General features: G+C 42.0%; 1 protein-coding gene across 5 annotated transcripts in view; it reads right to left on the bottom strand.

The window, feature by feature from the left end:
* The window catches only part of NFIX (nuclear factor I X), a 209478-nt gene that overhangs the window by 105785 nt on the left and 79517 nt on the right, over window positions 1–24176 (bottom strand). The gene's annotated exons all lie outside the window — the stretch shown is intronic.

Raw genomic sequence — 24176 nt, 5'->3', positions numbered from 1 at the left:
ATAGAAGATATTTGGAATAATAGGTGGAGATATAAGGAGGATATATGGAGTAATAGGAGGAGATATAGGGAGGATATATGGAGTAATAGGAGATATAGGGGAGGATATATGGAGTAATAGAAGGAGATATAGGGGAGAATATATGGAGAAATAGGATGAAATATAGGGAGGATATATGGAGTAATAGAAGGAGATATAGGGAGGATATATGGAGTAATAGGAGGAGATATAGCGAGGATATATGGAGTAATAGGAGGAGATATAGGGCGGATATATGGAGTAATAGGAGGAGATATAGGAAGGATATATGGAGTAATAGGAGGAGATATAGGGAAAATATATGGAGCAATAGGAGGAGATATAGGGAGGATATATGGAGTAATAGGAGGAGATATAGGGGAGGATATATGGAGTAATAGGAGGAGATATAGGGGAGGATATATGGAGTAATAGGAGGAGATATAGGGAAGGATATATGGAGTAATAGGAGGAGATATAGGGGAGGATATAGGAGGATATATGGAGTAATAGGAGGAGATATAGGGAGGATATATTAAGTAATAGGAGGAGATATAGGGAGGATATATTTTGTAATAGGAGGAGATATAAGGAGGATATATTTTGTAATAGGAGAATATATAGGGGAGGATATATTTAGTAATAGGAGATATAGGGGAGGATATATGGAGTAGTAGGAGGAGATATAGAAGAGATTTGGAGTAATAACTTGAGATATAGGGTGGATATATGGAGTAATAGGAGCAGATATAGGGAGGATATATGGAGTAATAGGAAGAGATATAGGGCAGGATATATGGAGTAGTAGGAGGAGATATAGAAGATATTTGGAATAATAAGTGGAGATATAGGGGATGATATATGGAGTAATAGGAGGAGATATAAGGGAGGATATATGGAGTAATAGGAGGAGATATAGGGAGGATATATGGAGTAATAGGAAGAGATATAGGGAGGATATATTTAGTAATAGGAGGAGATATAGGGGAGGATATATTTAGTAATAGGAGATATAGGGAGGATATATGGAGTAATAGGGGGAGATATAGATGATATTTGGAGTAATAGGAGGAGATATAGGGAGAATATATGGAGTAAGAGGAGGAGATATAGAGAGGATATATGGAGTAATAGGAGGAGATATAGGGAGTATATATGGAGTAATAGGAGGAGATATAGGGAGGATATTTGGAGTAATAGGGGAGATATAGGGAGGATATATGGAGTAAAAGGAGGAGATATAGAGAGGATATATGGAGTAATAGGAGGAGATATAGGGAGGATATATGGAGTAATAGGAGGAGATATAGGAGAGGATATATGGAATAATAGGAGGAGATATAAGGAGGATATATGGAGTAATAGGAGATATAGGGAGGATATATGGATTAATAGGTGAGATATATAAAGGATATATGGAGTAATAGGAGGAGATATATTGAAAATATATGGAGTTATAGGAGGAGATATAGGGAAAATATAGGGAGGATATATGTAGTAATAGGAGGAGATATAAGCAGGATATATGGAGTTATAGGTCGAGATATAGGAGAGGATATATGGAGTAATACAAGGAGATATAGGGAGGATATATGGAATAATAGGAGGAAATATAGGGAGGATATATGGAGTAATAGGACGAGATATAGGGAGGATATATGGAGTAATAGGAGGAGATATAGGGGGATATATGGAGTAATAGGAGGAAATATAGGGAGGATATATGGAGAAATAGGAGGACATATAGGTTGGATATATGGAGTAATAGGGGGAGATATAGGAGGATATATGGAGTAATAGGAGGAGATATAGGAAGATATAAGGAGTAATAGGAGGAGATATAGGAGGATATATGGAGTAACAGGAGGAGATATAGGAGGGTATATGGAGTAATAGAGGGAGATATAGGGAGGATATATGGAGTAATAGGAGGAGATATAGGAGGATATATGGAGTAATAGGAGGAGATATAGGGAGGATATATGGAGTAATAGGAGAAGATATAGGAGGACATATAGGTTGGATATATGGAGTAATAGGGGGAGATATAGGAGGATATATGGAGTAATAGGAGGAGATATAGGAGGATATAAGGAGTAATAGGAGGATATATGGAGTAATAGGAGGAGATATAGGAGGGTATATGGAGTAATAGAGGGAGATATAGGGAGGATATATGGAGTAATAGGAGGAGATATAGGAGGATATATGGAGTAATAGTTGGAGATATAGGGAGGATATATGGAGTAATAGGAGGAGATATAGGAGGATATATGGAGTAATAAGAGGGGATATAGGGAGGATATATGGAGTAATAGGAGGAGATATAGGGAGGATATATATAGGAAGGATATATGGAGTAATAGAAGGAGATATAGAGAGGATATATGGAGTAATAGGAGGAGATATAGAGAGGATATATGGAGTAATAGGAGGAGATATAGAGAGGATATATGGAGTAATAGGAGGAGATATGGAGTAATAGGAGAAGATATAGGGAGGATGATATATGGAGAAATAGGATGAGATATAGGGGACCATATATGGAGTAATAGGAGAGATATAGAGAGGATATATGGAGTAATAGGAGGAGATATATGGAGTAATAGGAGGAGATATAGGGGAGGATATATGGAGTAATTGGAGGAGATATTGGGGAGGATATATGGAGTAATAGGAGGAGATATAGGGGAGGATATATGGAGTAGTAGGAGGAGATAGAAGATATTTGGAATAATAGGTGGAGATATAAGGAGGATATATGGAGTAATAGGAGGAGATATAGGGAGGATATATGGAGTAATAGGAGATATAGGGGAGGATATATGGAGTAATAGAAGGAGATATAGGGAGGATATATGGAGTAATAGGAGGAGATATAGGGAGGATATATGGAGTAATAGGAGGAGATATAGGGCGGATATATGGTGTAATAGGAGGAGATATAGGGAGGATATATGGAGTAATAGGAGGAGATATAGGGGAGGATATATGGAGTAATTGGAGGAGATATTGGGGAGGATATATGGAGTAATAGAAGGAGATATAGCGGAGGATATATGGAGTAGTAGGAGGAGATATAGAAGATATTTGGAATAATTTGTGGAGATATAAGGAGGATATATGGAGTAATAGGAGGAGATATAGGGAGGATATATGGAGTAATAGGAGATATAGGGGAGGATATATGGAGTAATAGAAGGAGATATAGGGAGGATATATGGAGTAATAGGAGGAGATATAGGGAGGATATATGGAGTAATAGGAGGAGATATAGGGCGGATATATGGAGTAATAGGTGGAGATATAGGGAGGATATATGGAGTAATAGGAGGAGATATAGGGGAGGATATATGGAGTAATAGGAGAAGATATAGGGGAGGATATACGGAGTAATAGGAGGAGATATAGGGGAGGATATATGGAGTTATAGGAGGAGATATAGGGAGGATATATGGAGTAATAGGAGGAGATATAGGGAGGATATATGGAGCAATAGGAGGAGATATAGGGAGGATATATTAAGTAATAGGAGGAGATATAGGGAGGATATATTTTGTAATAGGAGGAGATATAGGGAGGATATATTTTGTAATAGGAGGAGATATAGGGAGGATATATTTTGTAATAGGAGGATATATAGGGGAGGATATATTTAGTAATAGGAGATATAGGGGAGGATATATGGAGTAGTAGGAGGAGATATAGAAGAGATTTGGAGTAATAAGTGGAGATATAGGGGATGATATATGGAGTAATAGGAGGAGATATAAGGGAGGATATATGGAGTAATAGGAGGAGATATAGGGAGTAATAGGAAGAGATATAGGGAGGATATATTTAGTAATAGGAGGAGATATAGGGGAGTATATATTTAGTAATAGGAGATATAGGGTGGATATATGGAGTAATAGGAGGAGATATAAGGAGGATATATGGAGTAATAGGGGGAGATATAGATGATATTTGGAGTAATAGGAGGAGATATAGGGAGAATATATGGAGTAAGAGGATGAGATATAGGGAGGATATATGGAGTAATAGGAGGAGATATAGGAGAGGATATAGGGAATAATAGGAGGAGATATAAGGAGGATATATGGAGTAATAGGAGATATAGGGAAGATATATGGATTAATAGGTGAGATATATAAAGGATATATGGAGTAATAGGAGGAGATATATTGAAAATATATGGAGTTATAGGAGGAGATATAGGGAAAATATAGGGAGGATATATGTAGTAATAGGAGTAGATATAAGGTGGATATATGGAGTTATAGGTCGAGATATAGGAGAGGATATATGGAGTAATAGAAGGAGATATAGGAGGATATATGGAGTAATAGGAGGAGATATAGGAGGATATAAGGAGTAATAGGAGGAGATATAGGAGGATATATGGAGTAACAGGAGGAGATATAGGAGGGTATATGGGGTAATAGAGGGAGATATAGGGAGGATATATGGAGTAATAGGAGGAGATATAGGAGGATATATGGAGTAATAGCAGGAGATATAGGGAGGATATATGGAATAATAGGAGAAGATATAGGAGGACATATAGGTTGGATATATGGAGTAATAGGCGGAGATATAGGAGGATATATGGAGTAATAGGAGGAGATATAGGAGGATATAAGGAGTAATAGGAGGAGATATAGGAGGATATATGGAGTAATAAGAGGAGATATAGGAGGGTATATGGAGTAATAGATGGAGATATAGGGAGGATATATGGAGTAATAGGAGGAGATATAGGAGGATATATGGAGTAATAGGAGAAGATATAGGGAGGATATATGGAGTAATAGGAGGAGATATAGGAGGATATATGGAGTAATAGGAGGAGATATAGGGGGTTATATGGAGTAAAAGGAGGAGATATAGGGAGGATATATGGAGAAATAGGAGGACATATAGGTTGGATATATGGAGTGATCGGGGGAGATATAGAAGAATATATGGAGTAATAGGAGGAGATATAGGAGGATATAAGGAGTAATAGGAGGAGATATAGGAGGATATATGGAGTAACAGGAGGACATATAGGAGGGTATATGGAGTAATAGAGGGAGATATAGGGAGGATATATGGAGTAATAGGAGGAGATATAGGAGGATATATGGAGTAATAGGAGGAGATATAGGGAGGATATATGGAATAATAGGAGAAGATATAGGAGGACATATAGGTTGGATATATGGAGTAATAGGCGGAGATATAGGAGGATATATGGAGTAATAGGAGGAGATATAGGAGGATATAAGGAGTAATAGGAGGAGATATAGGAGGATATATGGAGTAATAGGAGGAGATATAGGAGGGTATATGGAGTAATAGAGGGAGATATAGGGAGGATATATGGAGTAATAGGAGGAGATATAGGAGGATATATGGAGTAATAGGAGGAGATATAGGGAGGATATATGGAGTAATAGGAGAAGATATAGGAGGATATATGGAGTAATAGGAGGAGATATAGGGAGGATATATGGAGTAATAGGAGGGGATATAGGGAGGATATATGGAGTAATAGGAGGAGATATAGGGAGGATATATTTAGTAATAGGAGGAGATATAGGGAGGATATATATAGGAAGGATATATGGAGTAATAGGAGGATATGTGGAGTAATAGGAGGAGATATAGAGAGGATCTATGGAGTAATAGGAGGAGATATGGAGTAATAGGAGGAGATATAGGGCGGATATATGGAGTAATAGGAGGAGATATAGGGAGATATATGGAGTAATAGGAGGAGATGTAAGGAGAATATATAGAGTAATAAGATTAAATATTTGGAGAGGATATATGGAGTAATAGCAGAAGATATAGGGAGGATGATATATGGAGAAATAGGATGAAATATAGGGGACGATATATGGAGTAATAGGAGAGATATAGAGAGGATATATGGAGTAATAGGAGTAGATGTATGGAGTAATAGGAGGAGATATAGGGGAGGATATATGGAGTAATTGGAGGAGATATTGGGGAGTATATATGGAGTAATAGGAGGAGATATAGCGGAGGATATATGGAGTAGTAGGAGGAGATATAGAAGATATTTGGAATAATAGGTGGAGATATAAGGAGGATATATGGCGTAATAGGAGGAGATATAGGGAGGATATATGGAGTAATAGGAGGACATATAGGTTGGATATATGGAGTAATAGAAGAAGATATAGGGGAGAATATATGGAGTAATAGGACGAAATATAGGGAGGATATATGGAGTAATAGGAGGAGATATAGGGAGGAATAGGAGGAGATATAGGGAGGTTATATGAAGTAATAGGAGGAGATATAGGGAGGATATATGGAGTAATAGGAGGAGATATAGGGCGGATATATGGAGTAATAGGAGGAGATATAGGGAGGATATATGGAGTAATAGGAGGAAATATAGGGAAAATATATGGAGCAATAGGAGGAGATATAGGGAGGATATATGGAGTAATAGGAGGAGATATAGGGAGGATATATGGAGTAATAGGAGGAGATATAGGGGAGGATATATTTAGTAATAGGAGGAGATATAGGGGAGGATATATGGAGTTATAGGAGGAGATATAGGGAGGATATATGGAGTAATAGGAGGCGATATAGGGAGGATATATTAAGTAATAGGAGGAGATATAGGGAGGATATATTTTGTAATAGGAGGAGATATAGGGAGGATATATTTTGTAATAGGAGGATATATAGGGGAGGATATATTTAGTAATAGGAGATATAGGGGAGGATATATGGAGTAGTAGGAGGAGATATAGAAGAGATTTGGAGTAATAAGTTGAGATATAGGGTGGATATATGGAGTAATAGGAGGAGATATAGGGAGGATATATGGAGTAATAGGAAGAGATATAGGGCAGGATATATGGAGTAGTAGGAGGAGATATAGAAGATATTTGGAATAATAAGTGGAGATATAGGGGATGATATATGGAGTAATAGGAGGAGATATAAGGGAGGATATATGGAGTAATAGGAGGAGATATAGGGAGGATATATGGAGTAATAGGAAGAGATATAGGGAGGATATATTTAGTAATAGGATGAGATATAGGGGAGGATATATTTAGTAATAGGAGATATAGGGTGGATATATGGAGTAATAGGAGGAGATATAAGGAGGATATATGGAGTAATAGGGGGAGATATAGATGATATTTGGAGTAATAGGAGGAGATATAGGGAGGATATATGGAGTAATAGGAGGAGATATATTGAAAATATATGGAGTTATAGGAGGAGATATAGGGAAAATATAGGGAGGATATATGTAGTAATAGGAGGAGATATAAGGAGGATATATGGAGTTATAGGAGGAGATATAGGAGAGGATATATGGAGTAATACAAGGAGATATAGGGAGGATATATGGAGTAATAGGAGGAAATATAGGGAGGATATATGGAGTAATAGTACGAGATATAGGGAGGATATATGGAGTAATAGGAGGAGATATAGGGGGATATATGGAGTAATAGGAGATATAGGGAGGATATATGGAGTAATAGGACATATAGGGAGGATATAAGGAGTAATAGGAGGAGATATAGGAGGATATATGGAGTAATAGGAGGAGATATAGAAGGATATATGGAGTAATAGGGGGAGATATAGGGAGGAGATATGGAGTAATAGGAGGAGATATAGGGAGGATATATGGAGTAATAGGAGGGGATATATGGAGTAATAGGGGGAGATATAGGGAGGATATATGGAGTAATAGGAGATATAGGGAGGATATATGGAGAGTAATAGGAGGAGATATAGGGAGGATATATGGAGTAATAGGAGGAGATATAGGGAGGATATATGGAGTAATAGGAGGGGATATAGGGAGGATATATGGAGTAATAGGGGGAGATATAGGGAGGATATATGGAGTAATAGGAGGAGATATAGGGAGGATATATGGAGTAATAGGGGGAGATATAGATGATATTTGGAGTAATAGGAGGAGATATAGGGAGTATATATGGAGTAATAGGATGAGATATAGGGAGGATATATGGAGTAATAGGAGGAGATATAGGAGAGGATATATGTAATAATAGGAGGAGATATAAGGAGGATATATGGAGTAATAGGAGATATAGGGAGGATATATGGATTAATAGGTGAGATATATAAAGGATATATGGAGAAATAGGAGGAGATATATTGAAAATATATGGAGTTATAGGAGGAGATATAGGGAAAATATAGGGAGGATATATGTAGTAATAGGAGGAGATATAAGGAGGATATATGGAGTTATAGGAGGAGATATAGGAGAGGATATATGGAGTAATACAAGGAGATATAGGGAGGATATATGGAGTAATAGGAGGAAATATAGGGAGGATATATGGAGTAATAGGACGAGATATAGGGAGGATATATGGAGTAATAGGAGGAGATATTGGGGGATATATGGAGTAATAGGAGGAGATATAGGGAGGATATATGGAGTAATAGGAGGACATATAGGTTGGATATATGGAGTAATAGGGGGAGATATAGGAGGATATATGGAGTAATAGGAGGAGATATAGGAGGATATAAGGAGTAATAGGAGGAGATATAGGAGGATATATGGAGTAATAGGGGGAGATATAGGGAGGATATATGGAGTAATAGGAGGAGATATAGGAGGATATATGGAGTAATAGGAGGAGATATAGGGAGGATATATGGAGTAATAGGAGGAGATATAGGGAGGCTATATGGAGTAATAGGAGGGGATATAGGGAGGATATATGGAGTAATAGGAGGAGATATAGGGAGGATATATTTAGTAATAGGAGGAGATATAGGGAGGATATATTTAGTAATAGGAGATATAGGGGAGGATATATGGAGTAGTAGGAGGTGATATAGAAGATATTTGGAGTAATAAGTGGAGATATAGGGAGGATATATGGAGTAGTAGGAAGAGATATAGGGGAGGATATATGGAGTAATAGGAGATATAGGGGGATATATGGAGTAATAGAATGAGATATAGGGAGGATATATGGAGTAATAGGAGGAGATGTAGGGAGGATATATGGTGTAATAGGAGGAGATATAGGGAGGATATATGGAGTAATAGGAGGAGATATAGGGAGGATATATAGAGTAATAGGAGATATAGGGAGGATATATGGATTAATAGGTGAGATATATAAAGGATATATGGAGTAATAGGAGGAGATATATTGAAAATATATGGAGTTATAGGAGGAGATATAGGGAAAATATAGAGAGGATATATGTAGTAATAGGAGGAGATATAAGGAGGATATATGGAGTTATAGGAGGAGATATAGGAGAGGATATATGGAGTAATACAAGGAGATATAGGGAGGATATATGGAGTAATAGGAGGAAATATAGGGAGGATATATGGAGTAATAGGACGAGATATAGGGAGGATATATGGAGTAATAGGAGGAGATATAGGGGGATATATGGAGTAATAGGAGGAGATATAGGGAGGATATATGGAGTAATAGGAGGACATATAGGTTGGATATATGGAGTAATAGGGGGAGATATAGGAGGATATATGGAGTAATAGGAGGAGATATAGGAGGATATAAGGAGTAATAGGAGGAGCTATAGGAGGATATATGGAGTAATAGGAGGAGATATAGAAGGATATATGGAGTAATAGGGGGAGATATAGGGAGGATATATGGAGTAATAGGAGGAGATATAGGGAGGATATATGGAGTAATAGGAGGGGATATATGGAGTAATAGGGGGAGATATAGGGAGGATATATGGAGTAATAGGAGATATAGGGAGGATATATGGAGAGTAATAGGAGGAGATATAGGGAGGATATATGGAGTAATAGGAGGAGATATAGGAGGATATATGGAGTAATAGGAGGAGATATAGGGAGGATATATGGAGTAATAGGAGGGGATATAGGGAGGATATATGGAGTAATAGGGGGAGATATAGGGAGGATATATGGAGTAATAGGAGGAGATATAGGGAGGATATATGGAGTAATAGGGGGAGATATAGGGAGGATATATGGAGTAATAGGAGGAGATATAGGGGGATTTATGGAGTAATATGAATAGATATAGGGGGATATGTGGAGTATTAGGGGAAATATATGTAGTAATCATTACATTTGTATTTCGGTAATATGGGTAAACAAGGTGGGGGAATTGCAAATTCCTCTACGTTACCCCATCCCCATGCCATCAGAAGGGTGCAAATTCGCCTTTTAATTGAATTCTGGTATTTTGAAGGGTATAGAGGCAGTCGGACATCACAGGACATTCTGCTTTATTGATTTATACCGATGCTTGTTACCTCATTGATTTCTATATGAGTGCTCTTTTACAGAAGGTGCCCCTGCTTGTGAAGAGACAAATTGTTGTTTATGAGAAAATCCCTGATATAATACATTTCCTATATGTTGATCTTGCACTGAACTTTCACAGAACAGCAATATGCAGATTATTCTTGTACTAATGATATATAGCATTATTCCTAGGTAGTTGTGTAAGGCCTGTGTAGAAAGCCTCAGTGATAACAGGGACTTTTGTAGACTGCACAGTCCATGTCTATGTGCAGGACAATAACAATATTATTGAAAAGGAAGATTCAGTAGCGCTACCTGGTGGTCATTGTTGATAGTGATTCTTTTGAAGGTCTGCATTTTTAAACACTATTTTAAAACTGATCCCTATAATTTATTTTAATCTCAAAGTACAACACTGCAAACTTTAATTTGACCATCAGTGAGAAGTGAAAAGCGAAGTAACAATATTTTACTACCTACTTAGAACATTAAAGGGATTGCCATGATCTATGCAAGCATCTAAACTAGCAGCTCAATGCAACTGGTAATACTAGTTTTCCTTTAAGGCCACCTGGTGGAAAATTGAATAAGTCTGTCTTATTTCTGCATGAAAAGTGCAGTAACCTGAACACATGGAGTTTAGACGGCATGCTCTCTGCAGACAAGTCCCTGCTGTTCTGTTCTATGGAACTGTAGTCACTCAGTTTTCCACTGAATGCTACCTATTTACAGCTCCCTATGACATTTCATATTTATTTATAATTTTTCTATAAATAGCGCCACCCATATTGATGGTCTTGTCTGACATTGCATCTCGACCCTATTTCTTTGAAGTGTCAGTGCCAGATCCATCCAGTAGAGAAGAGCTATGCGTTTTTAAGGTTGGATTTAAAAATCAAACCTTTCTTTTTTGTTTGCATACAATCCATATCAATATTGATTTTGGCAGCAGTCAGTTGCCTATGGGGCAAACCTAGCGCGAAAGTTATACAGCAGCATTGATTTTAATGAGCCCGTTTATAAAACCGTCACCAGCGTTAAACAAATCATCATAGAATTTGCTATTGATTTATGAAATACAACAGGAACGGAGAGGTAATCGTTTTGACCGTCAGGTATATTTCTTCCTCTTTCATGTGTCTTTACTTGTTATTATCTTGACTTTATGCTTGCATACTAGTTATTATTAAAGATTGTAAAATGGCTATGGCTGAGTACTCCAGTTACTGAGAGTATCTGCAATGTTATAAACAGAACCTTTCTCAGCTTTTATCTTACAGTAGATGTGCTGGTGGTTAACCCTTTACTTCTTTCCTTGTAAGTATGAATGGCTGGCATAACCTCTATTATACATTTTTTAGCTGAATTATCACCATATACCCCCACCACCTCTTCTACTACATTTGGCCATTTTTTTTTTTTTTTTTTTTACACCCGTTTCTCCCTAGGCCTTCTCTCTTCTTCCTTTTTTTTTTCTCTTTGGCAGGGTTGGAAAGGTTTTGGGGAAGAGGAGAGGGTTGCCACGGTAACAGACAGTGCTACCCTGGCATGGTGTCACCCTGGCACACATGGCAAATGGTGTGAGCCGGCTGCTGACGTGAGCAGAATCCCCTCCAGAGGGGCAGAGAGAGAGGTAGAAATGCAAAATAAGAGACAAGACAAAGAGGGAGAACAGACCTATTTTACTGAAGTATCAAACTTTCTTTGCTTGGTTAGATTAGAATTTAAGCTCTGCTGCACAAAAATCCCACCACTTTTATATCAAATTAGTTTGGATTCAGTTACCGTCATTTCCTCTAAGGCTATGTTCACACTAGGAGTTTTTTCAGCATTTTTTTATGCGTTTTTTTATGGGAATTTTTATCTGTGTTTTACAGCACCAGCAAAGTCTATGAGATTTCAGAAATCTCATGCACACACCTTGGGGTTTTTTGTCCTCAGTATTTTGTGCTTTGCATGTTTTTTTCACAATAGAGCATGTCACTTCTTTTAGTGTTGTTTCAGCGTTTTTCACCTATTGAAAGTAATGGGTGGTGAAAAAACACTGCAAAAACGCAGGTATCAGGATTTGCAGTGTTTTTTGTGCCAAAATCTGATGAAATAGAATCAAAAATTTTTTTTTTTGCACTAAACTTTATCAGCATGCACAAGAGACAAATGTAGCATGACAAAAACGCAGCGAAAAATGCACTAAAACCTGCGGTTTTGCCAAGAGATCAGGTTTTGCTGCTGTGACGCCCTCCCTGAGCTGATGGGGGATACTCGGAGCCGGGCCTTGCAGATGTTGTGGGGATGCAGTCGTGGCCTAGACCCGTTCCGTGCCCAGGGTTGTCACATGAAAAATGGGCTTTTGGATGAGTGGTTGTTCGACTACACCACCTGTGGTTTCTGGTGAAGGCCACCAGCACTGCAACAGTCCTCTGAGGCTGATGTTTTGGCAGCTTGGTTGGTACTACTCCCCACAGGTGGAGTAGGCCTCAGGGCAGCGTTAGATAAGCTGTGTGGAGAGATGGTGGGTGCAGTGCCGTGCGGGAATAACCAAGCGGAGGCGGTGAATGAAGTCATCCCGGTTTTTACTCACTTTAGATGAACTTTCAGCCGCAAAGCTCCTCTCTGCTACACGCGGCATACTGCGGCCACCAGGTAGGGGGTTCAGCACTTCCCAGGTAGATCAGGAGCACCTGTCAAGACCCCGTCGATGTGTTTCTCTCCTTCTCCTTCCTCTCCCGCTTGTGTCCCACCCTGGGATCCACTAAGCCGCCAGGCTTTTCCATCAGTGACATGAAGTACACAGTCAGATATGGGGGCCGGTCACCCCTCTTGCGGCAGGAATCCCTCTGGCTAGCCCAGAGTGAAGAATACAGGTGGCGACTCCGCTCTGTCCGTATCCCCCTGGGATCCTTTCGCATATGGAGCCTATCTCCTCTGCTCCCCTCCGAGGCCTTCTTAGAACGGGACCCTGACCGGGCAGAGACACTGGTTAACTCTGTCCCGCTCCTCGTCTCAAGGCCTGAGAACGAGGACCGTGAATCTTCAGCCAGCTACAGACTCTTGCTGGACCCTGACAGAAGACCACAATCAAAGACCTTGAACTAAAGATGGCCATTTATTATATATGTTGCTATCAGTGCTTCCTGTAAGTGTGTCCTCCACCCTCACCCACTACTTGGTTCCCCCTATCTTTGGTTCCTCCCCATCTCCTCTATCCCGGGATGGGGCAGCACCCTGGTGCATTTAGGCCCCCCCTACAGGACAGGAGTGGTGTAGTGTTGAGTGTGAAGTAGGGTCCTGAGTGATGATTCATCCTTACCTGGAAGAGGAGATACCACACCTCTATCCGAGGTGCAGTATCCCTGTAGCGACTGAACCCTCAGGGGCGCCACACTGCGGAAAGAAAATGCTGAAAAAAATGCCTAGTGTGAGCATAGCCTAAGTCCCCATGATGGAGCATTTTTTATGTTGTATATTTTCTCTAATATTTCTGCACTAATTATCTAAATTAGGTTACTTGTATTTTATCTTTGTGTTTTTGAGTCTTATCTTTCATGTGATTTTACTGCGTTTTTTTATGCTGTGGTTTTTGTCTCCTTTCGGTATTACATATTTTGCATAAAACTGCTTTGTTTTGGATCCATTCTATTACTTAGTTTCGATAAAATTTTATTAAGTCGTCTGCAGATTCCATATGTTTTTAGATTGTTTCCGCTGCGGCAATGCACTAAAAATTAAATGCATTCTTTTTACTTTCAAGCCTGTGGGGAGAATCCGCAAATATAACGCATATTTACCAATGGAAATATTTCAATGCCAAAATTATTCTCGGAGTGATACCTTTATTGGCTAACCAGAACAAAATATATTTATATGCAAGCTTTCAGAGCACAGAGCCTCCTTCTTCAGGCTGTATTACAAGTGAATTAATAAGGCAAGAGCAGAACATTTAAGAGATCTTATAGCACATCTCCACTAGACGGACTCCAGATAACTAAGAGAACATTCCCACTGCCTCTCCATTTGTAACAAAATCCCTAATTTGATTTCCTTGGCTTATCTTTAGGAGGCATCACCCCTTCCACCTCATGAACAAATGTCCTGCTGTAATATCTCAGATGGCATCTGTGTGCAGTTTTTCGTTTTCCCAGTGATATTGCCCTGCAAACCAGTACAAGAGTAGGATATGTATCCTTATGTTTTCTCGCAGACCAACAGTCTGCATGAAAAATGAGTCGTGTGAATAGCCCCATATACTGTAACAGGTCTGTGTTCTGTTCACAGAAAACATGAACATGCTGCCTGCAAACTGTAAAAAAGGTTACATTTTTGTGTGATGTTCCACATTTCCTCGAAAGCATGGAGAGAACTGAGATGACAAACACTGACCATTGAGTAAGGTCTGAGTACGGACTGAGTTTTTTTGAAGAGTTTTTGGAGCAGAAACTGAGCAGGAACTCCAAATCATCCTCAAAAAATCAAAACCGCTTGAAAACTTGGAGTTTCTGCTAAATTTCAACACCAAAAAATTGCAAAAAAACCTCAGTGTCTACATACCACACAGATTTGTCTTTTTCAGGTGGATTCCGCCTGAACCCACCTTTAAAAGCATTGCAAAAACTGAACATAATCTACAGCAATGTATAATTGACATAGCTTTACACATGTTCTGTCTTTTACTACTTCTTTTAAGTACTGCAGGGTTCGGAAACTATGAAGCAGTTAAAAGAAGCAATATTCTCCACTAGGAACCCACTTGCTAGTTACATCTAAACCAGGGGTGGGGAACCGGGGTGGGAAACCGGGGTGGGGAACCTCCCTCCCACAGCCTTTTTACCGCCCACAACATCCTTTTGTCCGCCCCCCCAGCCAATTCCCGGGGAACACAGCGTTTGTATCGAACATCACAGAGCTCTGACCAACGGCCATCAAAACGCTGGCTTAGGGCCCTTAAATTGGTCCTGACACTGTGTGCACAACACGCATGCAGCATTCACTACTGAACGCTGTGGCGCGCGTCCTGATGTGTGTCAGCTTCAGGATGTCCTATGTGGGCAGAGGCAGTGCACTCTGCTGCGCTCCAGTTCCACCGACGATGACCACAGCAGTGGCAGCCCCAGCCCCTCCTGTAATGTATATGTCCCGGCTTCTCCTGGGATGCATATGACCCCAGTGTCTCCCGTAATGTATATGCCCCCCGCATCTTCTGTGTTGTATTTGCCCCCCGGCCTCGCTGTGACGTATATGCCCCCAGTGTCTCCTATAATGTATATGCCCTCAGCGTCTCCTGTAATGTATATCCTCTCAACGTCTCCTGTAATGATATGCCACGGCATCTCCTGCAGTGTATATGCCCTCAGCGTCTCCTGTAATGTATATGTGGCGCCCCTGAGGGTTCTTTCGCCATAGAGGTACTGCATCTCACCCAGAGGTGTGGTATCTCACTCTCAGGTAAGGAAGGAGTACAGCTCGGGACCCTAACACCTGCATCCAACACATACCCGCAGTGGGGGTAGGGCGAGATTGCTCCTAAGGGAGAGCACAGTCCCAGGTCCCTAGCTGTTGGGAGGAGCTATGTAGTGGGTGTGGGTGGAGGAAATAGCTTAGGGGAGCACATGGAAGAAAGGTATAAATAGAGAAGCCATCTTCTTTTAGTCAGTCCAGTCAGGACAGAGTTCAGTCTGAGGAGAGAGTGAGAATGGTCAGTCTACAGTGAGAAGAGTGGAGCAGGGCTCTGCAGGAGCTCTGCTCAGGCAGAGGGCCTGTGGAGAGGCCCAGGACTGAAGAAAGAGGAGAGAGAGCAGGAGTGGCTCCAGGAACGGAAGAAGGGACCCCAGGGGTACGGACAGTGCTGGAAGCCGCCCGTACGTCCGAATCTACCTGGAGGTGGAGGGGTCAGACCACACAAAGGGGACCGGTCCCTCAACTAGCAGAGAACTTTATGACTCAATTAGAAATCGGAGTCTGCAGTATTTCAAGTCCTGCAGCCAACAGTCTATATCAGTCTCTCCAAGAAGGTAGCTATAGAGGACCCAGGGGACGGAACAGACGTCGCCCGACAAGGCCCGCAGGTACCGGATTGGGACACTTAGTATGAGGTGCAGGGAGATGGCCAGAGAAAGGACACAGAAGGGGGTCCCGTTAAGTACTCCGGAATTACCTGAGGGTGGACTGAAGCCCTCCCTGAGTAAGCGCAGCATGACGAGGGAAGTTACTTTGGTACCTGTAACTTGGACTACAACAACCGTGAGTAAAGACCCTGAGGACTGCACTTCATTGTCTCTGTGATCATTGCTGCGCCATCAAACCCTGCACTACAACGCCCAGCACAACCTATTACATCTACACTGCCCTGGAGCTAAGCTCTACCTGTGGAGAGCCACACGAGCTTTGCTGCACTAACATCAGCTCCAGAGGATCTGCTCCGCAGCGGCGGCTCCCTTTGGCCGCATACCACAGGTGGCGTCACGAACATTGTACATAATCCCCCTGTAAATAATTCCCTATTGAATGACTGCTCTGGGTCACGGACCGGGTCACCGCCACTGTGACATCCCCCAGCATCTACCGGCCCGACACCGGGTACCCCACGGCCCAGGGGACGCATCATATATGCCCCAATGTCTGCTGTGATGTATATGTCCCAGCGACATCGCCTCTTGTGATGTAAGTGCCCCAGTGTCTCCTGTGTTGTATGTGCCCCAGCCTCTCCTGTGATGTACAAGCCACAGTGTCTCCTGTGATGTACAGTACAGACCAAAAGTTTGGACACACCTTCTCATTTAAAGATTTTTCTGTATTTTCATGACTATGAAAATTGTACATTCACACTGAAGGCATCAAAACTATAAATTAATACATGTGGAATTATATACTTAACAAAAAAGTGTGAAACAACTGAAAATATGTCTTATATTCTAGGTTCTTCAAAGTAGCCACCTTTTGCTTTGATGACTGCTTTGCAAACTCTTGGCATTCTCTTGATGAGCTTCAAGTGGTAGTCACCGGAAATGGTTTTCACTTCACAGGTGTGCCCTGTCAGGTTTAATAAGTGGGATTTCTTGCCTTATAAATGGGGTTGGGACCATCAGTTGTGTTGTGCAGAAGTCTGGTGGATACACAGCTGATAGTCCTACTGAATAGACTGTTAGAATTTGTATTATGGCAAGAAAAAAGCAGCTAAGTAATGAAAAACGAGTGGCCATCATTACTTTAAGAAAGAAATGAAGGTCAGTCAGTGTGAAAAATTGGGAAAACTTTGAAAGTGTCCCCAAGTGCAGTTGCAAAAACCATCAAGCGCTACAAAGAAACTGGCTCACATGAGGACCGCCCCAGGAAAGGAAGACCAAGAGTCACCTCTGCTTCTGAGGATAAATTTATCCGAATCACCAGCCTCAGAAATCGCAGGTTAACAGCAGCTCAGATTAGAGACCAGGTCAATGCCACACAGAGTTCTAGCAGCAGACACATCTCTTCAACAACTGTTAAGAGGAGACTTTGTGCAGCTGGCCTTCATAGTAAAATAGCTGCTAGGAAACCACTGCTAAGGACAGGCAACAACAGAAGAGACTTGTTTGGGATAAAGAACACAAGGAATGGACATTAGACCAGTGGAAATCTGTGCTTTGGTCTGATGAGTCCAAATTCGAGATCTTTGGTTCCAACCACCGTGTCTTTGTGCGACGCAGAAAAGGTGAACGGATGGACTCTACATGCCTGGTTCCCACCGTGAAGCATGGAGGAGGAGGTGTGATGGTGTGGGGGTGCTTTGCTGGTGACACTGTTGGGGATTTATTCAAAATTGAAGGCATACTGAACCAGCATGGCTACCACAGCATCTTGCAGCGGCATGCTATTCCATCCGGTTTGCGTTTAGTTGGACCATCATTTATTTTTCAACAGGACAATGACCCCAAACACACCTCCAGGCTGTGTAAGGGCTATTTGACCATGGAGGAGAGTGATGGGGTGCTACGCCAGATGACCTGGCCTCCACAGTCACCAGACCTGAACCCAATCGAGATGGTTTGGGGTGAGCTGGACCACAGAGTGAAGGCAAAAGGGCAATGGAAGACCATTTCCGGTGACTACCACTTGAAGCTCATCAAGAGAATGCCAAGAGTGCGCAAAGCAGTCATCAAAGCAAAAGGTGGCTACTTTGAAGAACCTAGAATATAAGACATATTTTCAGTTGTTTCACACTTTTCTGTTAAGTATATAATTCCACATGTGTTAATTCATAGTTTTGATGCCTTCAGTGTGAATGTACAATTTTCATGGTCATGAAAATACAGAAAAATCTTTAAATGAGAAGGTATGTCCAAACTTTTGGTCTGTACTGTATATGTACCAGTTTCTCCTGTGTTGTATGTGCCTCAGCCCCTCCTGTTATGTATGTGCACCAGCCACAGCATCTCCTGTGATGTATATGCCCTAGCCACAACATCTCCTGTGATGTATATTCCCCAGCCACAGCGTTTCCTGTGATGTGTATGCCCCAGCCCCTCCTGTGATGTATATGCCCAGCCCCTCCTGTGATGTAGATGTCCTCAGCCCCTCCTATGATGTATATGCCCCAGTCCCAGTGTATCCTATATTTTGTATATGCTCCAGTCCCAGTATCTTCTGTGCAATTTTTATGCTCCAGCCCCAGTGTCTCCTATGTGATATATATACTGCAACCCCAGTGTCTCCTATGTGATGTATATACTGCATCTCCCCCCCACGGTTTGAATTCTAGAAATGTTACATGAGTAGTGATGAATTTCCCACTGTAAGGAGACCTGCAATGTAATATACATATGTGTTCAGAAATTACTGCTGGAAGTTCTTTTCAAAATTCATCGCAAAGAGTCATCACCGCTCCAGACCGACGCAAATTTGGAAAAGCAGTTGCAAGTAACAACATCATCAATACCACCTAACATCACACGATTCACCAAAGAGAAGCAGCTCCAGCCATCACATTAGGGGTGAGGTAATTAAATGTTTGACCAAATATAGCAAGATAAATTTAAAGTTAATTATTTTGTACGGCCCCAGAGTGATAGTTCAAATATCCAAATGGCCCCTGGTTAGAAAAAAGGTTCCCCACCCCTGGTCTAAACTATAGAAAAGAGACATTGGCAGCTGAGCCACTGGAAAAACAACATCAAAACCGTCAGCGAAGCTGCTTCAGATAGACCACCGGCTTTTTCCTGAAGCGGTTTTGCTTAGGAAAATATCAGCCATCCAGCGTCTTAAAGACAACGTGTGCACATAACCGTAAAACATTTTTCCCATTTCAGACATTAATGGTATATTAATAGGATATGTTATGAATATACGATAGGCAATGGTCCTACGGGTGGGAACCCCTATATACCAAAAATAGGATGACCAGTTTGGCCAAGAGGTGGCTCTGTCATTCCCTATAAATGAAAGATATGGGAGAAGCAGAGAGTGAGGGATTGCTCAGGGAAAGCACATCTACTTATTTTTTATATACCTAAGGTCTTTAGGACATCTATTGCAATCTGATCAAATGCCCCCCACAAAAAGGCATCTGAAGTGCTGATAAATGGCGATACAAAAGAAATGTATGCTTCAATTAATTAAAGAGTATCTGTCATTTTAATTTTTTTCATAGATCAATAGTACATGTGAAAATAAGCAAATTTGTCATACATCTTACCAGAGAAATCGGCTTCTTTGTCCTCCTGGAGTGATCATTCACTCTCAATTCATGATTAAAATCTGTTTTCATTGAAGACAAATTTTCCCATTCCCAAGATAGATGACAAGTGGTGCTTTTAAAATTCTATGGAGGTGGAGGAGCTAGAGGCCAGCATAGACATTCTGCTGCAAATTCTCCAGAAACGACAGTTACAGTTCTCCATAGAACTTTATGAACACCAAATGTTATCTATCCCAGTAAAGGGAAAATTTGTATTCACTGAAGACAGATTTTTATTCGTGAATTCAGAATTTTGAGAATGAACAATTAGTTCAGGAAGCAGATTTCTCCAATAAGATATATATAACGGGAGATGCGTGTCTCTGTCTGAAGCCTTTATAGACTGCGCATGTGTGATGCGCAGTCTGGCTCCAGACAGAAGCACGCATCCAGCCGTTACAGGTAAGAGGAGTGTACGGCACCGGAGATCACGGTATGCGTATACACTGAACGTATACCGCAATCTCCGGCGCCATGCTTACATACTTACCTGACTGGTAGGAGCGTTGCCGCGTCGCCTCTCTTCGCCGGAGACTGAGGCAGGAGTGAGGCATCGGATCGGCGCATGTGCATAGCGCTATCCGGCGCCATTTTACTGAAGACACATTTGCAGAGTGTTTTCAGCAAAATGGCGCCGGACAGCGCGGTAAGGGGAAGCGTGTACTCCAGCAGCACACTCCTCCCCCGGCCTCTGGCAGAACAGGACATCAGCGCTGGAGCACATGGAAGAAATGTGAGTATAAGTGTTTATTTGTTTGTATGTGTGTACAGTGTGAAAGGAATGAGGGGGCCACACACGCCAGGATTGGGGGGTGAGGAGGCCACACATACCAGGATTGGGGGGATGAGGGGTACCACACATACCAGGATTGTGAGGTGAGGGGACCATGCATACCAGGATTGGGGGGTGAGGGGACCATGCATACCAGGATTGTGGGGTGAAGGGATCATGCATACCAGGATGAGGGGTACCACACATACCAGGATTGGGGGGTGAGGGGACCATGCATACCAGGATTGGGGGGTGAGAGGACCATGCATACCAGGATGAGGGGTACCACATATACCATTATTGGGGGATGAGGGGACCATGCATACCAGGATTGGAGAGTGAGGGGACCATGCATACCAGGATTTTGGGGGTAAGGGGTGCCATGCATACCAGAATAGGGAAGAAGGGTACCATACATACCAGGATGGGGATGAGGGAGCCATGCATACCAGGATTGGGGATGAGGGTTACCATGCATACCAGGATTGGGGATGAGGGGTGCCATGCATACCGGGATTGGGGGATGAGGGGTGCCATGCATACCAGGATTGGGGGGTAAGGGGTGCCATGCATACCAGAATAGGGATGAGGGGTACCATACATACCAGGATGGGGATGAGGGAGCCATGCATACCAGGATTGGCGATGAGGGGTACCATGCATATCAGGATTGGGGATGAGGGAGCCATGCATACCAGGATTGGGGATGAGGGAGCCATGCATACCAGGATTGGGGGATGAGGGGTGCCATGCATACCAGGATTGGGATGAAGGGTGCCATGCATACCAGAATTGGGGGTGAGGGGTGCCATGCATACCGGGATTGGGGATGAGGGGTGCCATGCATACCAGGATTCAGATGACGGGCCATGCATACCAGGATTCGGATGATGGGCCATGCATACCAGGATTCGGATGATGGGCGATGCATACCAGGATAGGGATGAGGAGTGCCATGCATACCACGATGGGGATGAGGGGTGCCATGCATACCAGGATTGGGGATGAGGGGTGCCATGCATACCAGGATTCAGATGACGGGCCATGCATACCAGGATTCGGATGATGGGCCATGCATACCAGGATAGGGATGAGGAGTGCCATGCATACCACGATGGGGATGAGGGGTGCTATGCATACCAGGATTGGGGATGAGGGGTGCCATGCATACCAGGATTCAGATGACGGGCCATGCATACCAGGATTCGGATGATGGGCCATGCATACCAGGATAGGGATGAGGAGTGCCATGCATACCAGGATTGGGGATGAGGGGTGCCATGCATACCAGGATTGAGGATGAGGGGTGCCATGCATACCAGGACTGGGGATGAGGGGTGCCATGCATACCAGGATTGGAGATGAGGGTTGCCATACATACCGGGATTGGGAATGAGGGGTGCCATGCATACCAGGATTCGGATGAGGAGTGCCATGCATACCAGGATGGGGGTGAGGGGTGCCATGCATACCAGGATGAGGGATACCATACATACCAGGATAGGGATGAGGGACCATGCATACCAGGATTAGGGATGAGGAGCACCACACATACCAGGATTAGGGATGAGGGGTGCCACGCATGCCAGGTTTGGTGGTGAGGGGTGCCATGCATACCAGGATTGGAGGTGAGGGGTGCTATGCTTTCCAGGATTGGGGGTGAGGGGTGCCATGCCTTCCAGGATTGGGGTTGAGGGGTGCCATGCATACCAGGATTGGGGGTGAGGGGTGACATGCATACCAGGATTGGGGGTGAGGGGTGCCATGCATACCAGGATAGGGATGAGGGGTGCCATGCATACCAGGATAGGGATGAGGGATGCAATGCATATCAGGATAGAATGGTGGGGACAGGATGGGGGCAGCACAAATACCAGGAGGGGGGCAGCACATACCAGCATGGGAGACCATATACCAATAAAAATGCTCGGCACCAGGGCGGGTGTAGAATGGGTTCAATAGCTAGTAAGATATATTATAGTCATACTATCAAAATCTCTAAAAGAGCAAGTAATATACTGTTAGGTGACGTTCACACGTTCAGTATTTTACATCAGTATTTGTAAGCCAAAACTACCAGGAGTGGGTGATAGAAACACGTCACCACTTCTGTATTTATTATACCTTTCCTCTGATTGTTCCACTCCTGGTTTTGGCTTACAAATACTGATGTAAAATACTGACCAAATACTGAACGTGTGATCATGGCCTTTGACTTAGACTATAGAGACTTTTCACCTTTGCTCCCATGTTTAGGAAATAGCCATTAATTTTTTAGCAGCATGACCACTCAATACATAGAAAAATAGTCTTAATTTTAAATGGATTGTTCACTTCAAAAAGAATGTCTAGCAGTTTTTAAAAAATAAGTACAAACAACAACTTATGTATTTGTATCTATAACGATGTGCAGAAATTTCAATACCAGTGTCAATCCTGAGTCCCAATAGGTTTATTTCCGCTCATGTACTTAACATAGAAGAGAGTTTACTATGTCATCAGCGTTGTGTATGTAACAATAGCTAAGCCAGCCCCCTTCTCTGTAACAACCAAAACACTATCACCTTGAAGATATTTAAATAAGTCAGATGTATTTAAAGTAGACAATCCCTTTAAGCCTTTAGTTTAACTCAGCTCATTTGGAGCATTATACCGTAAATGACCATATGTGTCATGTTCGAGATCTGTGTTCTGCTGCTGTGATACCGCAATTTCCTCCGGGATAAAATAAAGTATATCTTATCTTATCTTATCTTATCTTATCTTATCTTATCTTAAAGTTGCCAAAGGAAGCTATAGAAAAAGTCTATTTAACACAGCTATTTGAAGTACTCCTTTGAGCCTGCTCTCCTGTACTCTCCACAACATCCAACTGATTACTAACCTACCGTTCCCAATCCAATTGATGGGGTAAACTTTTTGGGACTTACTGCAGACAATAAGTCACATGACAGGTCACATAAGGGTTTCTCCATCTGAACACTCTATGCCATAAATTACTAATAGGTCTGAGTCCCACTTCCGATACCTTCACCTATTGTGAATGCCATTGGTGTCTAAGATGGAAATACCCATTTCTTATATTCTATAATAATATATTATATATTCCTTTGTGTATATATATTGTAAAGGGGTTGGTACTCACTGAGCTGCTTTTGAGGTAGTCACTGGAGTCAGTTTCTTTAAAAATGTCCAAGGTGGGTTTATTCGGACTTCATAAACTGAACTCACCAGGTAAATGAAACATAGCCTTGTCCGACACAAAGTAACAAAACAAGAAAAACAGTCCATACAGTGCTGCAGGTTCGCTCGCTCACAGTCAGTGTCCTGTAGCACAGACACGCTGGAGGTCTCCACACCTCCAGCCACCGACA

This window comes from Phyllobates terribilis, unplaced genomic scaffold (assembly GCF_046119375.1).
Source record: "Phyllobates terribilis strain yellow unplaced genomic scaffold, ASM4611937v1 Scaffold_11__3_contigs__length_659146591, whole genome shotgun sequence".
Taxonomy (NCBI): Eukaryota; Metazoa; Chordata; class Amphibia; order Anura; family Dendrobatidae; genus Phyllobates; species Phyllobates terribilis.
The sequence above is the reverse complement of the archived record's forward strand: the minus strand, read 5'-3'. Positions and strand labels throughout refer to the sequence as shown.